Source organism: Chelonia mydas, chromosome 1 (genome assembly GCF_015237465.2).
Source record: "Chelonia mydas isolate rCheMyd1 chromosome 1, rCheMyd1.pri.v2, whole genome shotgun sequence".
In the NCBI taxonomy this organism is placed as follows: domain Eukaryota; kingdom Metazoa; phylum Chordata; order Testudines; family Cheloniidae; genus Chelonia; species Chelonia mydas.
Window position 1 is genome coordinate 100,307,464 of NC_057849.1, and position 17,209 is coordinate 100,324,672.

Genomic DNA, 17,209 nt, shown 5'->3' on the forward strand with positions numbered 1-17,209 from the left:
GAAGCAGCGGCAATCATTTTACAACAATACATTTTACAAATTAAAATGAATGTAAGAAAAATGTGTTATTTTAATATGAGGCTACATTTTCAAAAATTTGTATATTATAATTAAGTGTGCATGCAAATGATTGTCCTCAAAAGTCACAAAATTTAAGACTAATGCAAATCTATGAGGAACAACAAGGTGGGTGAGTTAATATCTTTTATTAGACCAACCTCTGTTGGTGAGACAGACAAGCTTTTGAGCCACACAGAGCTCTTCTTCAGGTCTGGGAAAGGCCCTCCAAGTATCACAGCAAAATGCAAGGTGGAACAGATTATTTAGCATAGGTGGTTAATACATATTGTAAGAGACCATTCAAGGTAGAATGACCCATTAACACCGCTGCGGTCATAGGACAAAAAAGGTGCAGGGGGGTGGTTAGTGGGTTACAGATTGTTGTAATAAACCATAAATCCAGTATCTCTGTTCAGTCCATGATTTTTAGTGTCTAGAAGAGTAATGAATTTAAGCTCCCAGGCTCATCTTTTGAAGGTGTTGTGCAGGTTTCCTTTGAGAATGAAAACTGATAGGTCACTGATATAGAGTGATCACTTTGTGAAAAGTGTTCACCCAAAGGTGACTGGGTGTTTTGGTCTTTCATCGTTTTTCCTGTATAAGTTCATTCAAGATTGTCTGGTTTCACTCACATAGTTATTACTGGGCCATTTAGTGCACTGGATGAGGTACACCACACATTGTGATAGGCAAGTGTAGGATCCATGGATCTTGAAAGGTGTGTTGTGGGGGATGTTGAAAGCTTGTCTCTCTCCCCAAGAGAGGTTGGTCCAATAAAAGATATTACCTCACCCACCTTGTCGCTAATATCCCATGGCCAACACGACGACAACTACCCTGAAAATCTATGGGCAAGTTTATGCTCATGTGTTTCTACATCACACACACACACACACACACACACACAGAGACATCAGTAATGAATGGTTGGAGTAATAATACAGTTGTTAATTTATGATTATAGTCCCCTTAGAGTTGATTTGCCCAAGCACAGAGTCCCCTACCCCACAAGCATGGCCTACACATTCTCTGTTCCTGTGGAAAATAAGGAAGAAAAAAATGAAGATCAAGGAAGTATATTTGCACTCCATGTTGTGCAATGAATGGTTGGATACTTATTTCTTTATAATCTACTCAACCACACAGGTAATATCCACTTTGAGAAATGTGCACAGGAAAAGCTATACAAAAAGACTTTTTTTCTGACCAAGCTGCATGGAAAGAAAGGTTATGTGTTATTAGAGAACCTGCATAGGTGAATTTTCAAAGTGGCCTTTGAGGGGATATGATAAGTGGAAAGAGCTCAACAAAATCTTGTAGGAAAGTAGGCCATATGTATTTTTCAATTTTGTTCCAGTGGAAAGGGAGCCATTACATGTCTCATTAAAAGACCTTAAGCAATGGAAGCTGTTTACAACTTGAAAAGGAACCTATAACTGAGGGTACCCTGTGAAAGACACACTTCAAGTTCACAGAGGATCTGTGTAGCAGATACACAGCTGTCCATCTAGGGAGAGATGCACAAACTTAGACAACAACCTCCAGTGTGAAATCCTGGCCCACTGAAGTCAATGGGAGTTTTGCTGTTGACTTCAATGAGGCCAGGATCTCACCCCCAGAATGAAAGTTTTTATTCCCCAATTTATCCCTACTGAAACACTAAGTCTTTGGCATACTTAGGTGAGACAGTGTGTAGTCTTAGCTACAAATATGTTTGGTACTTCTTATTTTTAATTTTATAGAAAATTAAGAGAAAAATAAAACTTGTTATTTAAGACGCTCTTAGTCTTGAACTGTATTTGGGATCTTTACTCTGGTCCAGTCACAAAGTCACAGAAAAGAGACTACTCACTACTGGGAGAGATAGAAGAGGTAAAACATACCCAACCTGGAGCACTTGCTCAAAAAAATCAAACTAATTAAATTTTAGTATTATTAAATGCAGCAACCAAAACGTGACAGAAATAGAGAACAGAAGATTACAGAGCTACATTTGCTTTTCATTAGCAAGTGGAATATGTATTTAAATGTGTTGTGTGTGTGTATACACACAGACATATATATTTAAAGGTTAAGAGCAAAACATTTTGATCCAGGAGAAAAAGGCAGCAAAGTTGCTAGCTTCTCAGTTTCAATGACAAAGAGGACGATATAGGTTGTTCCTTTAAGGACCTTTATGCAGTATAATTACATAAAGCTAAAGTTCTCATATAACATTTATAAAACCACAAATACTCACACCCTCTCAATATTGTAAGCTGATGTTATACAGATGGATAAGTGATGTAGATGCTGCAATAAAATACTGGTTTTTATAGATGGCTGAGGTAGCTTCATAATAACACCTAATATACAGTGAATTAGAAAAACAATTTCAGATTTGATTCCTCATCGAAGGAATTTATTAAAGGAAGAGCAGAGATACATCTGAGAAGTATTTGAAAAGTCTCACATATAACACTGAATAGAAGAGGAACAGATACCCTGGGTTCTTTCAAACTTTCTTTATTTCACTACTTCTCTTTGATGCTTTTATTCTGAAACTTGAGCTTCCTTTTAATTTGAGCTTGCCTAGTATTGAGCCTAAGCACCGAATTTATGTAATCTTTAATATTGCTGAAATGCAGAACTAATCTTCAGTGGTAAAACACTTTATGATTGAGGCATAAGTAGTCTGCATGGTTTCCTTAGGAGATTTTGCAAAACACCAAAATCTAATTAAATATGCTATGCTATGTATATTCATGAGAGATATACATGTCTGAGTATTGCAGTTCTTTGAACTGCATATATTTGTTTGGTTCATGTAGCAATGTCTGTAAGATATTTTAATTTTCAATGAAAAATATAAGAAATTAGAACTACAACTTCTGCTTTGTAGGAAAACTCTTACTCTTTCTCTCTTCTTCTAGAGCAGTGGTGGGCAACCTGTGGCCTGCGGGCCGCACGCGGCCCGTCAGGGTAATCCGCTGGTGGGCTGCGAGACAGTGTTTACATTGACTGTCCGCAGGCATGGCTGCCCTCAGCTCCCAGTGGCTGCGGTTCACTGTTCCCGGCCAATGGCAACTGCAGGAAGCAGTGGCCAACATGTCCATGGAGCCCACGCCGCTTCCTGCAGCCCCCATTGGCCGGAAATGGCAAACTGCAGCCACTGGGAGCTGCGAGCAGCCATGCAAATGTAAACAAACTGGTGGCCTGACAGCGGATTGCCCTGACGGGTCACGTGTGACCCGCGGGCTGTAGGTTGCCCACCACTGCACCACATGGTCAGGCTGGTGAGGAATGAAGGGAAGAAGATTTGGTCCCAATGGTAGGGGAAGGGATGCTACATTGCAACAATACCTTTGTAAATTGGTGGCCAACCTCCCCAGACCAGGAAAGAGCCAGAGCCCATGCCTAAGTCAGTTTCAGGCCTTTGCCCCGGGGCACAAATTATAGTACAATGTGCAAACACAAAACAAAACAATTGTCCTGACCAACAGAGGCTGCAGTTCCCACAGGCTTTTCCCTTGCCTCTCTCAGCCCCCAGAAAGGGGACACTGCCTTACCTTATGGTCATTGCTAGGTCACATGACAGGTAACTTTAACCCTTTCCTGACTGTTTTACCATATCATAGCCTTCCTTTACAACAAGAAGTAATGGATGACTGCTTCTGAGAGAAATCTTGTTCCCACCCTCCAGCCCAGGGTACCCTTCTGGAAAAATTCTGTAGAATTCATTAGGGGTGAAACAAATTGGGTTCTGTAAGAAGTACTTTTAAAAACCTATACCATTTAAGAAGGGATGACATCCCTGTCCTGGCAGATAATGCACAGTGTCCAATGCTTACCAAACCAAAATATAGTCGCTTAACCATTACCCCATACTCCACCTCTCCCCTCTTCCAGTTTATTTCTTTTGTCAACCTGTTATGTCTCTTGTAACGATAAAGATATTCAGGGCAAAGTCTGTCTTTTTTCTTTTGTGTTTGTGTGGTATCTAGCACAATGGGATGCTGGATCCCTGACTAGGATCCTTAGAAACTACCATAATACAAACATCAATTATTATTAATCATAATTAATCCCTGTTATAGGATGTTTCAAAAATATTATAGAAAAAATGTCATGCTCTATTCAATTTTATAGGGAAAAAGGGCCAGGACAGGGTGAAAGAGAAAGGGAGAACAAGAGTGGGCAGAGAGCACATAGAAATAAGTATAGACAGACAGCCACTGTGCTCAGATTCCTGGGCAGCCAGCAAAAGGAAGTTGTGACAGGGTTCTGTCTATATTCTACTTAACCATAGCGCATTCATTTTGAGAAGAAAAATCTATCCAAAAATTACTATTTTTCATAGAGCTGTTCCTTTAATAATGTAGCATAAATTAATGATATGACATATTTTAAATGTATTTCATTTTGAAAAGCTTCACATCCTGTTACTATAGTAACACAACTCACATCCTGAATGCATCTTCGTTAGCATCTCTTAATGTAGTAAAGCATCCATCACCATCTGGCATTGGCAGCTTTGTTGCTTGAGTGAAAATGGTACTGAATAATAAACACAAATGGCCTGCTTTTCAGAGAGGCTAAGCCTCCCCAGCTCCCATTGATTTCAGTTTCAGGTGCACACACTGAGTCGGAATCTCTGCAAGTCAAGTCACAGGACTCCAATGACTTAACCATTTTTAGGTGGACATCCTTCTTGCACAAAACCAATCCTATTCTCTGAGTTTCCAATTTGTCAGTTCCCCAGCTGCCTTTAAGTATGCAGGGATTCTTTTTCAAACCCCTCAAAAGGGTGAAATTTCCCCCCCCCCACACACCTTTATTTGCATCAGACTTTGCATACACTAATTCAGTCATAGCAAACAAATGGCAAAAGGTTACATTGTTAAAAAGACAGAAAAGTTTTATTGCCAAAGATATCACATGTGGGGACTGGGAAATTTTTGGCTTTCATTTTAGTTTGGGAGACAATTGCCCTAATGATGCATGAGATCACAGCCTCAATACACCAGATGGAAATAATGAAATCATAATTACTGCTCTACTTTCAATAAGATAAGGGCACTCAGCAGAAGGAGACAGACTGAGTGTTGCCCAATTCAGACCTCATCCCTGACAGTCTCAGTCTGGAGACAAGGATGAACTGGGCATCCTCAGTGGCGGGTGGGAGAAGATTTGAAAAAGTGTGTATCGATCATACCATGATATGATATAATGAATACAATGAAGATGAGCCAGACTGGACTGGTGTGAAAATGAAAGAGTTACTCCGATCATATGGATCCGTTCTACATAAGCACCGAGTGATTGTTTTACTATCCCACAATCAATGGGTCAGATTATATAGCTGATGTATTTAGTTTACATAAAAAGTGCCCCCCATTTAAGAAGCCATTAACTTGGCGAAGTGTGTTTTGACCTTCCAGCAGTTTTACTTTAGTTCATTTTGAAGTTTCTGAAATGAAAATTTTTCTGAATGTTAATTTTACAGGAAAATTTCGACTTTTGTTCTGATTCAGGATAAGGAGATATTTTGAACTGACTCAGAATTTCCCCCAGAACAGCATTCTCAGTTTCAACCAGCGCTACTTTGACTGTCTGATCTTGAATTGAGAAGGTGTTCTGACATCACCACTAGAGAAGAAGTGGCTAGTAAGTTACTGACATCACAGATTCATCTTGTCATATTTCCCTATCTGCCACTAAGACTTCTGCCTCTACACATAACACCACAACCATCACAATCAACAGAGTTTCACTCAGGGGTAAATTAAATCTAGGATCTAATAATTAAAAACAGTAAATTTACTAGTAATTTTTGTAAAGCAATAGATTTGCAAATTTGTTCAAGTGTCACTGAGTCTATGTCGGTGTTTACCAAACTATCCATTCATGCCTTCCCTTAAATTCTCGGACAATTTCAAGAACGTGAATTCTGGTGTACCTATCCTGCCTGCCTGAGCTTCACTCATGATATGATTGATACACACTTTTTCAAATCCTCTCCCACCCACCACTGAGGATGCCCAGTTCATCCTTGGCTCCAGACTGAGATTGTCAGGGATGAGGACTGAATTGGGCAACACTCAGTACATAGATAGAGAATATACCCAACAGTACAGAGCTCTCTAATCTAGCAGACAAAGGCATAACAAGAGCCAATGGCTGAAAGTTCAAACAAATACAAACTAGAAATAAGACACGTTTTTTAAAAAACTGTGAGGATAATTAACCATTGGAAAGTTTCCAAGGAAGGTTCCCTACCTTCTGAAGTCTTCAAAACAAGACTGGATGTCTATTGTCTAGGGATAAAATTTTCAAACGTGACTATGTGATTTAGGAGCCTAAATCCCATTTTTAAAAGGCACTTGGGAGTTCAAGTTTCATTGAAAGTCAATGGGACTTAGGAGCTTTTGAAAACTGTACCCTTGTTGAACAAGGTGTTGGGCTTGATGTAGAATCACTGAGTGAAATTCTATGGTCTGTGTTATGCAGGAGGTCAGATTAGATTATCTTTAAGGCCCCTTCTGGCCTTATAAATATATGAATAATTCTAGATTGCATCATTGCGTCTGAGAACGTTGATAACTCCCAGCTTGAAGGGCAGCTTGAAGAGTAGGGTTGCCATTTTTGGTTGGTCCTGTATTTTTGGAGGTTTCATCACGTGAAAAAATCTTTAATTAAAGATTCATCTTTAATTCCTGGAGACTCAAGGAGAATCCTGGAGGACTGGCAACGCAACTGAAGTCTCCTTTTATGGACTTGCAGGATTGAGCCAAATCTGGGAACTTCACTTTACAATGCCTGATCCCATGCCGCCAACCATAGTCATTCTGGCCAGTGCAACGGTCCTCAGTATACTATGCCCATTTGACTGAAGTCTTCTTCCTGCTGTCAGCATGGTACAAAGAGGATTTAGCATGGGCCAAATCTGGCCCTGTATTAGGCGCACTTTATAAACAGGCATCTATTATTATTTTTGTATTTGCTAAGTGAAAAAAGGCAATGCCTGATGGAGGTTTTGGTTGTAATGTGTCTTTATAACCATTCAGGCCTGACACACTGTTAAGTGGTACATTAAGAGTAGTTTTTATAAACAAAACTCCAATTGCAGTTCTGGCTTTAGAGAATTGTCCTGTCTGGCTGCCAGACAAGCTGGTGCAAGACTCCTCCTCAGTGTCAGGCAACACACAGCTGCAGCTCCTTGCCTGTGAGGGCTAGACAAGCCACAGCTTCCAACCAGCTGTGTCATCTGTCACTGCCAACTCAACTGTCTTCATGCAGACTGCTCACCCGCCCACCGGTTGCTATTGATTTCCCCATCACCCTTGAATAGTCAGAAAGCTGAGCTGAGATTTAAACGGTGGTTGCACTCTAAAAACTGACTATGTAAAATGGGCCCCTTTTAATCTAAAAGTCACACCTCCTGGCCTTTGGTGGTTAGTGAATACATTTTAATAATGTCAGACTACATGAGCCAACAGTTCTCTGGGAGCGTGAACTGGATTCTTTTCTGACTCAAATTACCAAGAGAATTGTTAAAGTTTCAATTGCAGGACCACCTGTGAAACCCAACTGTCTTCACATTACACGCACAGACTGAAGTTGTAACAGGTAACTATGGCAGCATTTGGTGTGCAGAGTCTTTACTGATAGTGATAATAGTGAGCCAGAAAATACCCAGCTTGACTCAGATCCCAGACTGAGTTTGCAGGGTTGACAGCCACTAAAAACATCTTTTAAACTAAGCACATTTAATGTGGAAATCACTGAGACAATAAGGGTCTGATCCTGCAGGATTCCAAAATCCTTCAGTTCCTTCAAATTAGATTCCTTAAGGCTCACTGTCACCGGTAATAAAGATTTTATAGGTCCAATGCTGCCCTATGATGGATTTCAGTGAGAACCAAGAGTGCTCAGAATCCCTGAGGTCACCTTAAACAAGGACCCCCATAGTGTGATAATTGACTTACTTCTCAAAGTATAATTGTACTTTAAATTGCAAGTGCTTTTTTCTATAATGCACCATTTCATATTCTGAAAATATATTAGAAATTAATAAAATATGAGTTAAAATTTTGCTTAATAAGGCTTAAGGAAAACTTCCTGCATGAAAGGTTTCAAAAGTAATGTTATTGTAAAAGTATTTTGAAGGCCTTTGAAGAGGAGGCAGCGGCTTTGGAGTGGAAGCTGGGAAGAAGTTTTTTGCAAGGTTAGTAATGATCTTGCCCAAAGACTATCTAATTTGCTATCTGGGAAATGCAATAAGATACTTTAAGAACAGGAAAAGGTCAGCAAGATCAACACGCTTCCCTTTGCCTCTTTTTCAAGAGAAAGAAGTTTCTCTCTGTCTCTGGAGATCATTTATCTGCTCTTTGCTTTAGACACCATTGGTGGTCATTTTTCCAGATTTATTATCCTTGGTGTGTAATTAGCTCATTTTTAAGATCATATGGATTAGATTCATAGCTCTTTTCAGTGGACACATTGTGGTCTCTTCTATTTAAAACACTTCCTTCCACCCTCCCTCTCCCCCTTGACATATTTTATAAAGAAAAAGAAAATTAAACAGGAAAAGTCACAATTCAGAAAAAAAAAACGTTAAAATAACATGGACAAGACAGTCAATACACTAAAATCTACACATTTATTTGGATGTGAATAAAATAAATTAATGATGAGTTAAAAATAAGCTAAAACCTCAAACAAACAACCCCCCCACCATCTCTTATTCCCAAACCTCACACTCTGACCATATTTCCAGCTGTGAAAGGTTGAACAGAAGACCCTTCTGAGACCATCAACTCTGCTTATTATCTGGTATAGGTGTTGAGTGATGCAAGAGGCTCCCTACAAGGAATGATATTTACATACATTCCATATACAGTTTGGTCATGTTGGGTACTATTTTCACCTTGCTAATTATAAAACATTTCATCATCGCCCTAAAGCTACAACTAAGGTTATGGTACTTTCTGTCTGTCTTATTCCATGCTACACTGCAGTTTGAGGTACAAAGGATAACAAATTGTCTTCTGTATAAACAAGGAAACACAAAAATCAAATGCTGAGTGCCAGATAGGTCAGGCCACTGTAAGCATGCTGTTTCTGAGACATGGGTTGAGCCCATCACCTACGCACTGTTTCATTTCTATTGAAGAGAAATCTATGACACAGTTAAGATGCTATTTTCCTTCAAGACAGTCAAGAATAACTCAATTGAAATCAATGAAGTTCTACCTGTTTTTAAAATAATGGTCAGAGACAAGAATCAGGCTCTGTTAGTTTGGGATGCACTTCTCTGAGTATCTAGCACGGCTTTCTTCCTGCAGACACCCAAAGAGGTCCTAATATGTTGATGGTTTACCCTTTCTTGGACAGAAAGTTGTGAAGGTAATGCACTGCTCCCAAATTAACCTCTCTGCCATTTGACTATCAAGCCTAGAGCTAAGGGTTCTCTGTCTCTACAATTGCACAGTAGTGTTTTTAAAGGGCAGTGTGAAGGAATAAGGGATAGTATTACTTTGGGGTTAGGAGCCTGCAGCTTGCTGGCTAATTAGCTTCCCCCCTCCCTCTGCACCTGGGAAAAAGAAGGGCAACTTAATTGGCTGATCCTCATAAAAGGAGGAGCAGGAAATGGGAGAGGAGGCAGCAATACTGGCCAGAGGCTGGAGCAACTGCTGGGAAGAGCCGCTCCAAGACACAGAGGGACAGAAGGGAGATGGGGAAAGTCCTTTTTAGCACAAAGGGCTCTGAGGTAAGAGTCAGGAACATTGGAATGGTGAATTTGTGGGGTGAGAGACAGACTTGGGGGAAAGGACTAACTTGTACAGACTTTGTGGAAAAAGGCTGTGAAGCTTTGATCTTGTTTTCATTAAGAAGACTTGAAACGAAATCCACAGCAATTAATCAGATTGGAGACTACCCTGCCTAGATGGTGTGAGAGGGCCCTAGACAGTATTTCTCCAGGGAGGGAACTGGATCTACAAGCACCAGGCTGGGTCCAGCCCCTAAAGGGCACTACAAGGTAGGCCCAATCCTTCACAGACAGCCACCAGAGGAATCTTCCTCTCTCCCCGTTTATTAATTAGAATTATAAACAGCACAGAAAAGGAGAGGGGAAATGGAACTAATAAATCTATTAAGGCTAAAAGACGAAACAGAGTTAGAAGTGGTTGAAAGCCACTATGCACTATATTCCCAGTAAAACAAAGATGACACTTATACAGGACAATTAAAATTATCAGTAGGTAAAATTAGCTATAAGTACACCTCTGACAACCAAAAGTTGCATAAACACTATCTCTCATCCTGTCTTGTAACACTCTTAGATCAGCCTTCAGGTTTCTTTTCTAGATAATTTGGACTATTTCCCTCCTCTTGCTTATATGTTGAGAGGAGAATTTAGCAGTCAGGAGAGTCTAGTCCAAAAATTCTGGACACCTTAAAAAATGTCAAAACTTAAATATCCACCCTCAAACCCCACTCTTTCAAGTAGTGACTTTCACTAGGTGGAATAGAAAAGTTTATAAAAATAGCACATGGTGATTTGTGCATAACATATCTACATTTTCTCTTCTAATTCCCTGTTTATGTCCTGCAGAATTTTTTTTAAACAGTAGTTTTAGTCTCAGCAGACCATCACATCACCCCCTCTCCCGACGAAAATTCAAATACATCACAATTTAGCATGCTGTGTCAATTGCTCTCTAAAGAAGATTCAGAGACACAGCTAGTATACCACAAGTATTTTGCAACATCCTTCTGACACAATACTTTCATGTTCCAATTGGACTAAGACCCCTTTATAGTGAAGCCACCCACACTTAAAATACCATTTATCTATATTGCTTATATACAGAAATGTAGTGTAGCACTAAAAGTCAGAGATGGTCACCACTTCCCTATAAGGTAAGGATTACTTTTGACACATTAATGTTGGGAAATTGAGAGAGACAGATCTCTGTACCATTTGTGGAAAAGAGCACTGCCAAACCTTCATGTCCTGATTTTTAGTTAAATGTCCAACCTTCACATCAAAGAATAATAACTACAACGATATAACTCTTGCAGATTTACTCCAGAGTGAACATGTTTCCCCTAGGGACTGAGAAAATGTGATTTTTCTTGACTGCTTTGCAAACCCATGTGTTTCCTTTTTAGCAGACAATTCTGTTGAACATTACAGTGTCATGTCTGTGCAGAAAAATTATTACAAAAAATAATGATACTGTTAAGAGCAGTGGAATAAAAGTAATTAACTTTTCTCTAAATGCCAGCAGGAAGAGTCATAGATATAAAACTGCTCGATCTTAATTAGCTCTCTATTATATTATTTCATATTTTTCTACAACACCGAGTCATTATCTAATTAAAATAGTTTTAGGGACTGATTTTCTAGCATGATGCGACAGCTTTGCTCCACACTGCAGCGTGTACTTGGCCTTAAGCCACCACAGCTGGCCCAGAAAGGTCATTCCATTGAAAGGATGATCTTCCGATGGTATAAGCTGGTGCAGGAGCACTTCCCTCTCCATATTGATATGGTGGCAGGGAAAAAAGTGAGATTGTCCAGGACACATCTATACTATGTCAATCCATAAATTAGAGCAAACCTCAGGCTGGTCTATCCTGCTACAATGGGTCCAGCCTTGAAGAGCGGCAGCACCAGAATTGGATGAGTGAAAGGATGAGCTTTAAGCCAGATTTGCACACACATGCTCCGTATGGATCAGTTGGATGTCAGGATCTGGCCCTTAATATTCAGTTTTCAATAGGAGTACAAGCTGGTTACTGACTGACTTTTTGTTTTTTAATTGTACTAGAGGAAGATTCTGTGTGTCATGGAAGAAGTAATACGATTTTAGTTGGAAGTGTAATGTCAAACTTTGACATTACACTTTTGTAACTAAAATCTTATTACATTTGTTCCATAATTCATCAATGCAATATTGAATTTGAAAACATTATGACTTTCTGTAACTTATTCATGCAGCCGTACCACCTTGAGCCGTGATCTCATAAGCCAAGCCAGGTCAAGTCTGGTCAATATTTCGATGGGAGGTCACCACGGAATACCTACTGAGTGACAGAAAGGGGTGATGATTCACTGGATGGCAAGCTTACTTCTAAGTTAGTAGTGAATCAATAACCCAGAACAGTGCTGGAGGGGAAAACTGCTTCAGAAGACGGCATATTTCAGATCCAAGGTCTTGACCACATGTGGTCCCCATGGCACACTTTGCTAAGTGCCCAGGCTAAATTCCAGTTTTTAATTATATTTTTGCTTACTTCATTTCACGTTGAAGTTTAAACCTGATAAGGTATTTTCCACTTTTTCTCCCCAACTATGATGCTGCCAATTTGTACCATTTTAATTAGGCGGTGACAGAGTAGTGATCCTCATGGATGTAAATATAGATAAGAACATCTGCTGTGCGATGTGGGAAACTTCGGATAAACTGTCAGTTCACACACTACACAGCAGTGTGCTGCACAATGCTGTTCTATTCTGAAAATAAACCACTGAAAAAATTGCATTGTGAGGTTCTGTGTTTATTGTATCTCGGTGGCTCCTGTATCACAATTTTCTCAGTTTATCAGTTAAAAAAGGGGAGGAGTTCCCCTGAACTTCTAGCCTGCAAGCAAACTGTAGTTTGTAAAGCTGGACTCCTTCTGGCCTATGCATCATCACCACTAGTCAAGGGTTTGCAACCGGAGTTTAGGTCACAATTCTTCTTACATTACTTGAGCGGGAATAGAATCCAACTTGTTCTTTCATCGTTGTCTCAGCTATGCAGTGCCACCTGGTCATAAAAGTAACACTCTGATTGCATCCAGTAGTTTTGTTGAATAAAAAAGGTGATGATTTCCCCCCAGTTATTCTCTATCAAATCCAACTTTTTGTACATTGTATAAAAGCTAAAAGGGAGGACTGAATGGCTCTGATCACTGGTAATGGGATTCAGACCTCTCTCATTTAGTTCACCCTTCAACTTCAGCTCAGCTAAGCAGTGACCAAGAATCACTACCATCCGACATAACTTTGTTTGGTACATCATCTTTCATTCAAACTCTTCCCCAAAATACTTTACCAAATTAGACAATATGAGACCAGAAGGTAATGTTAGTATAAGTTACAGCAAACAGAAAGGTAAGACATTATATTATACCATCAATTATAAGGCTAATAAATAGGGAGAGACAAAGGAGAAAGGGAAAATTACATACCACTATTTGTGGTTGTTGTAGTCCTTCCTCTTCTTCCTTCCTACAAAACAAGATTCCATACAGCAAGCGTTATAGCTCTACCTACTGGGAAGCAGGAGGCAAAAAGACTCTCAGCACAGAATGTATTTTTATATGGTAATATTCCACTCATTCCACCCTTAGTCACTGAAAAAGTAAGGCACAAACTTTGCAGAATTAGGATGTATATCATTATGTATAAAGCCAGGATTATGTAAGAGGGGAAGCAGGGAAGAAGGTAAAATGGGAGAAGAGAGACTAAGACAAACACAATTACTAGTATGTAATTTTGCATTTTTGTATGCCCCCTCTTCTCCCATCCTACAAAACAAGAGTCCATACAGCAAGCAGATGTGGCAAAGAATGAAAATAAGGAGGTGCCTTCGTTTAAGTGGTACTCTTCAACCAAAATCATCTGTGTAAGAATGAAGCAGGCACCATATACCAGTCCTGCATATATCAGACGTTGCCGCCTAAATTCTGTTTGCCCAGGAGACTGAAGTGTCTCTAGTACACTGTCCAGAACAGAGACTGCTTACATTTTGGTTGGGATTATTGAGATAGTCTTCACTGCACCACACAACGCTTGTTATAAAAAGCTGCTAAAATCTTATTTTTTTCATAGCAGCAAACAAAATTTTCTTAGAATTTCAAAGAGGCTTTGTCTGGGATAAAGAAAATTTCATAGCCCTCTTAAATCTAAATAACAATCAATGCCCAGTCTGGGTCTTGGGAAAAGGGATTTACATGAGAGTCTTACAACTTAAGGGATGAAGTCCAGATGTAACTCAAACAACTTTGTCTGGAAATATCTGCAAATAAGTCACTTCAATAAACAGTGAACTCCATCTATGTATCTAGCAGAGAAAGTGGCAACTAAATTAAAGCCACTTAAGTAGAAAGCAAATGAAAGCGCTCAAAATGAGGCCTGGAAGATATTTTCAAAAGAAGGCAGATGTGTGAAATAAAGAATATGGGACACTGGAGAGTGGAAATGGAAGTGCTGAGTTCAAGAGCCTTCTTGAATCCGGAGACCTTTTCTCAGGGAGAGAGGGAGGAGAAAAAAAAAAAAGAAGAAATCAGGAGCTTATTGAAAAGAGTAATTAACAAGCAAGATCTTCTTCAGAGACTACCTGTTAACACAACTGCTCTAAACAAAGAAGCACAAAAACCAAAAATAGGCAAACTATAATGCCTGGCAATGGAAGATGACATGGCATTGGAGAAATATGATAGAATTACTATAAACCAACCAGTAAGGACAGATTAGGTTTTAGAGGTGGCCAAGTAGCACTATACCTAAAAGATTCCGCAAAATCTAATGAAACACATATTTGAATGGAGAGGACCACATACTTACATCTGTTTAGAAACAAATTCCAAATCATAAGAACACTGACGTACAAGCACAGTTCTACTATTAGTTTCCTTATCAGAAAAAGACCGAAGAGGTAAGTAAGCCTAATAAAACAGTTAAAAGGGGAACCTTCAACTCCTCATTTATAAACTGGTCAAATATCACAGCAAGACAAGGTCTAGAGAAGCAATTTCTTGACATTTAAAAAAATTGCCCCTTGGAACAGCTGGTTCTAGATCATATAACAGGAGAGGCTACTCTTAATAAAAATCCTAAATTACTCACGGGAATAGCTGTTTACCATTATTATAGTGTGTGTGTGTGTGTGTGTGTGTGTGTGTGTGTAATATATAAAAATATTAACTATAACAAATAGGACTATTTAGTAACTATGCCACTAACAAATAGTAATTAAGTTCAACAGCTTTGGGAGAGAGATTGTAGCAAGAGTTAGCAGTGAGACACTAAACTTTAGAAAGGGGAATTAACAACAAAAAAAGGCGGGGAAGGGAGGGCAGGGAATGAAAAAAATGACCCAACAGTCTAATGCGAGGAGTTAGACTCCTTGTGAAAGCTACTTAAGAATACTACAGCTAAGTCATACCTGTAAACAAAAAAACAAGCAGGAGGGCTAGGGAGAAAAGCAATACGGTTAAAAGGCAAGGTTCAAGACATTGTTTGAGGAAAAACAGATATCCCTTAGAAAATGGAAATTCAAGACCAGTAAAGATAATAGGAAGGAGAAAGCAAAACGTAATGGAAATGTGGCATGTTAAGAGGCAAGCTGAAGAGTACATAGCCCAATATATAGAGAAAAATCTCAGAAATGTATCAGAAGCAGGAAGGCAGCTGCAAGAGAATCAGTGTATCCTCTGGAGAAGGAGTATTTAAGTACATTGCAAACAAGCAAAATGATTTCTTTGCCTCAGTGTTCACTACAGGACATGCCGTGGAACAACTCTTTTCAGATAATAAAGAGCAGTGAGGGGCAACCTGCGGCCCGTGGGCCACATACAGCCCATCAGGGTAGTCTGATTGCAGGCCACCAGACTTTTTGCTGATGTTGACCATCCGCAGGCATGGCCCCCCGCAGCTCCCAGTGGCCACGGTTCGCTGTTCCCGGCCAATGGTAGCTGTGGGAAGCGGTGGCCAGCACGTCCCTGCGGCCCGCAGCTCCCATTGGCTGGGAATGGCGAACCACAGCCACTGGGAGCTGCGCAGGGGCTGTGCCTATGGATGGTCAATGCCAGGAAAATGTCTTGCGGCCCACAATCAGATTACCCTGATGGGCCACAGGTTGCCCAGCACTGATATACAGGAATTACTTCCAAGGATTGAGATGTCGAGAGAGACTTGTTGAAACAAAATAATAAACTATGAAGTGACCAGTCACTAATTTAACTGGAGCCATTAGGGAAAAAGACCTGGGCATCATTGTGACCAACTCAATGAAAATATTTGTGCAATGTTCAGGAGTGATTAGAAAAGCAAACAAAATGTAGGGTTCCTAAAGAAGAGGACAGAAAATATTGAAATTATTATACTATCATATACATCAGTGGTACGCCCTTCCCTGGAATACTGTGTTTCATTCTGGTCATGCTCTCTCAAAAGGAATATAACATAAAGAAAGGAGGTTCAAAGGTGAGGGATGAAAATTATCAAGGCATGGGAAGACTTCTGTAAGAGAAGAGACTGAAAATTTCAAAACTGGTTTAGTTTTTACGGAAAGGAAATGATTAAGATATACTTTATAATAAATAGTACAGAGAAGGTAAATTTACCTTTTCTCATAATCCTAACACAAGGGGACATTCAATGAAAAGGAAAGGCAACAGATGTAAAACTGATCATGATTTTTAACAGAATCCATAATTAACCTGGGAAACTCATTGCTGCAAGTTACTCTGGAGGCCATGAGCTTAATAGGCTTTTTAAAATAGACATTTATCTGAATCATCAGAACACCCACAGCTACATTAGGATACTTAATATGAGCATATAATCCCCCAGGGGATAAACCAACAGCTAAGTGATGGAAATCAGAAAGAAACTCTCCTATGAGCAGGTTATTCCATAATTGTGCCCAGAAGGAGGTGCAAGAAACCCCACAGAAGCCCCTGGGACTGAGCACAGGCAAAGAGGATACTTGACCAGATGAAACACTGGGTTAGCAATCCCAGTGCTCCAAGTGACCAATGTGTAACACTTCTTGCTCATGTCCAGATATTGTTACTGAAGGTAGAAAATCTTTGCTCAGAAACTAGCCTGTAGCACCCTCGAAGCCAAAACAAAATAGATGGGGCTGTTGAAGGGAATGGACTGTGGAGCAGCAGATCCAGATGAAATGTGATTCTTCATGGAGAGGCATAACTTCTCTGCTTCAGAGTGAAGATGGCTGTTCATTGTACCCTCTTGACTGGTAGCATAAGCTACAGCATCACAACTATCACATCCAACTGTACGACTACTATGTTCACTTGAAGATGAAATGCAGGACCTGTACAGGGTTCATTTTCTGTTCAAAATGCAAAATAGCATAATAGATGC

At 39.8% G+C, this 17,209-nt stretch overlaps 1 protein-coding gene and 1 long non-coding RNA gene across 2 annotated transcripts in view; both read right to left on the reverse strand.

The window, feature by feature from the left end:
• FGF14 (fibroblast growth factor 14) overlaps positions 1 to 17,209 on the reverse strand; it is a 618,100-nt gene that overhangs the window by 259,665 nt on the left and 341,226 nt on the right. The window lies entirely within an intron of this gene.
• Positions 12,748 to 17,209, reverse strand: part of LOC122463738 — a 92,150-nt gene continuing 87,688 nt past the window's right edge. The window contains exons 2-3 of the long non-coding RNA XR_006287344.1: positions 13,285 to 13,324; positions 12,748 to 12,860 (exon numbers count right to left, since the gene is read on the reverse strand). This is a non-coding gene — a long non-coding RNA (uncharacterized LOC122463738). The remainder of the gene's footprint in view (positions 12,861 to 13,284; positions 13,325 to 17,209) is intronic.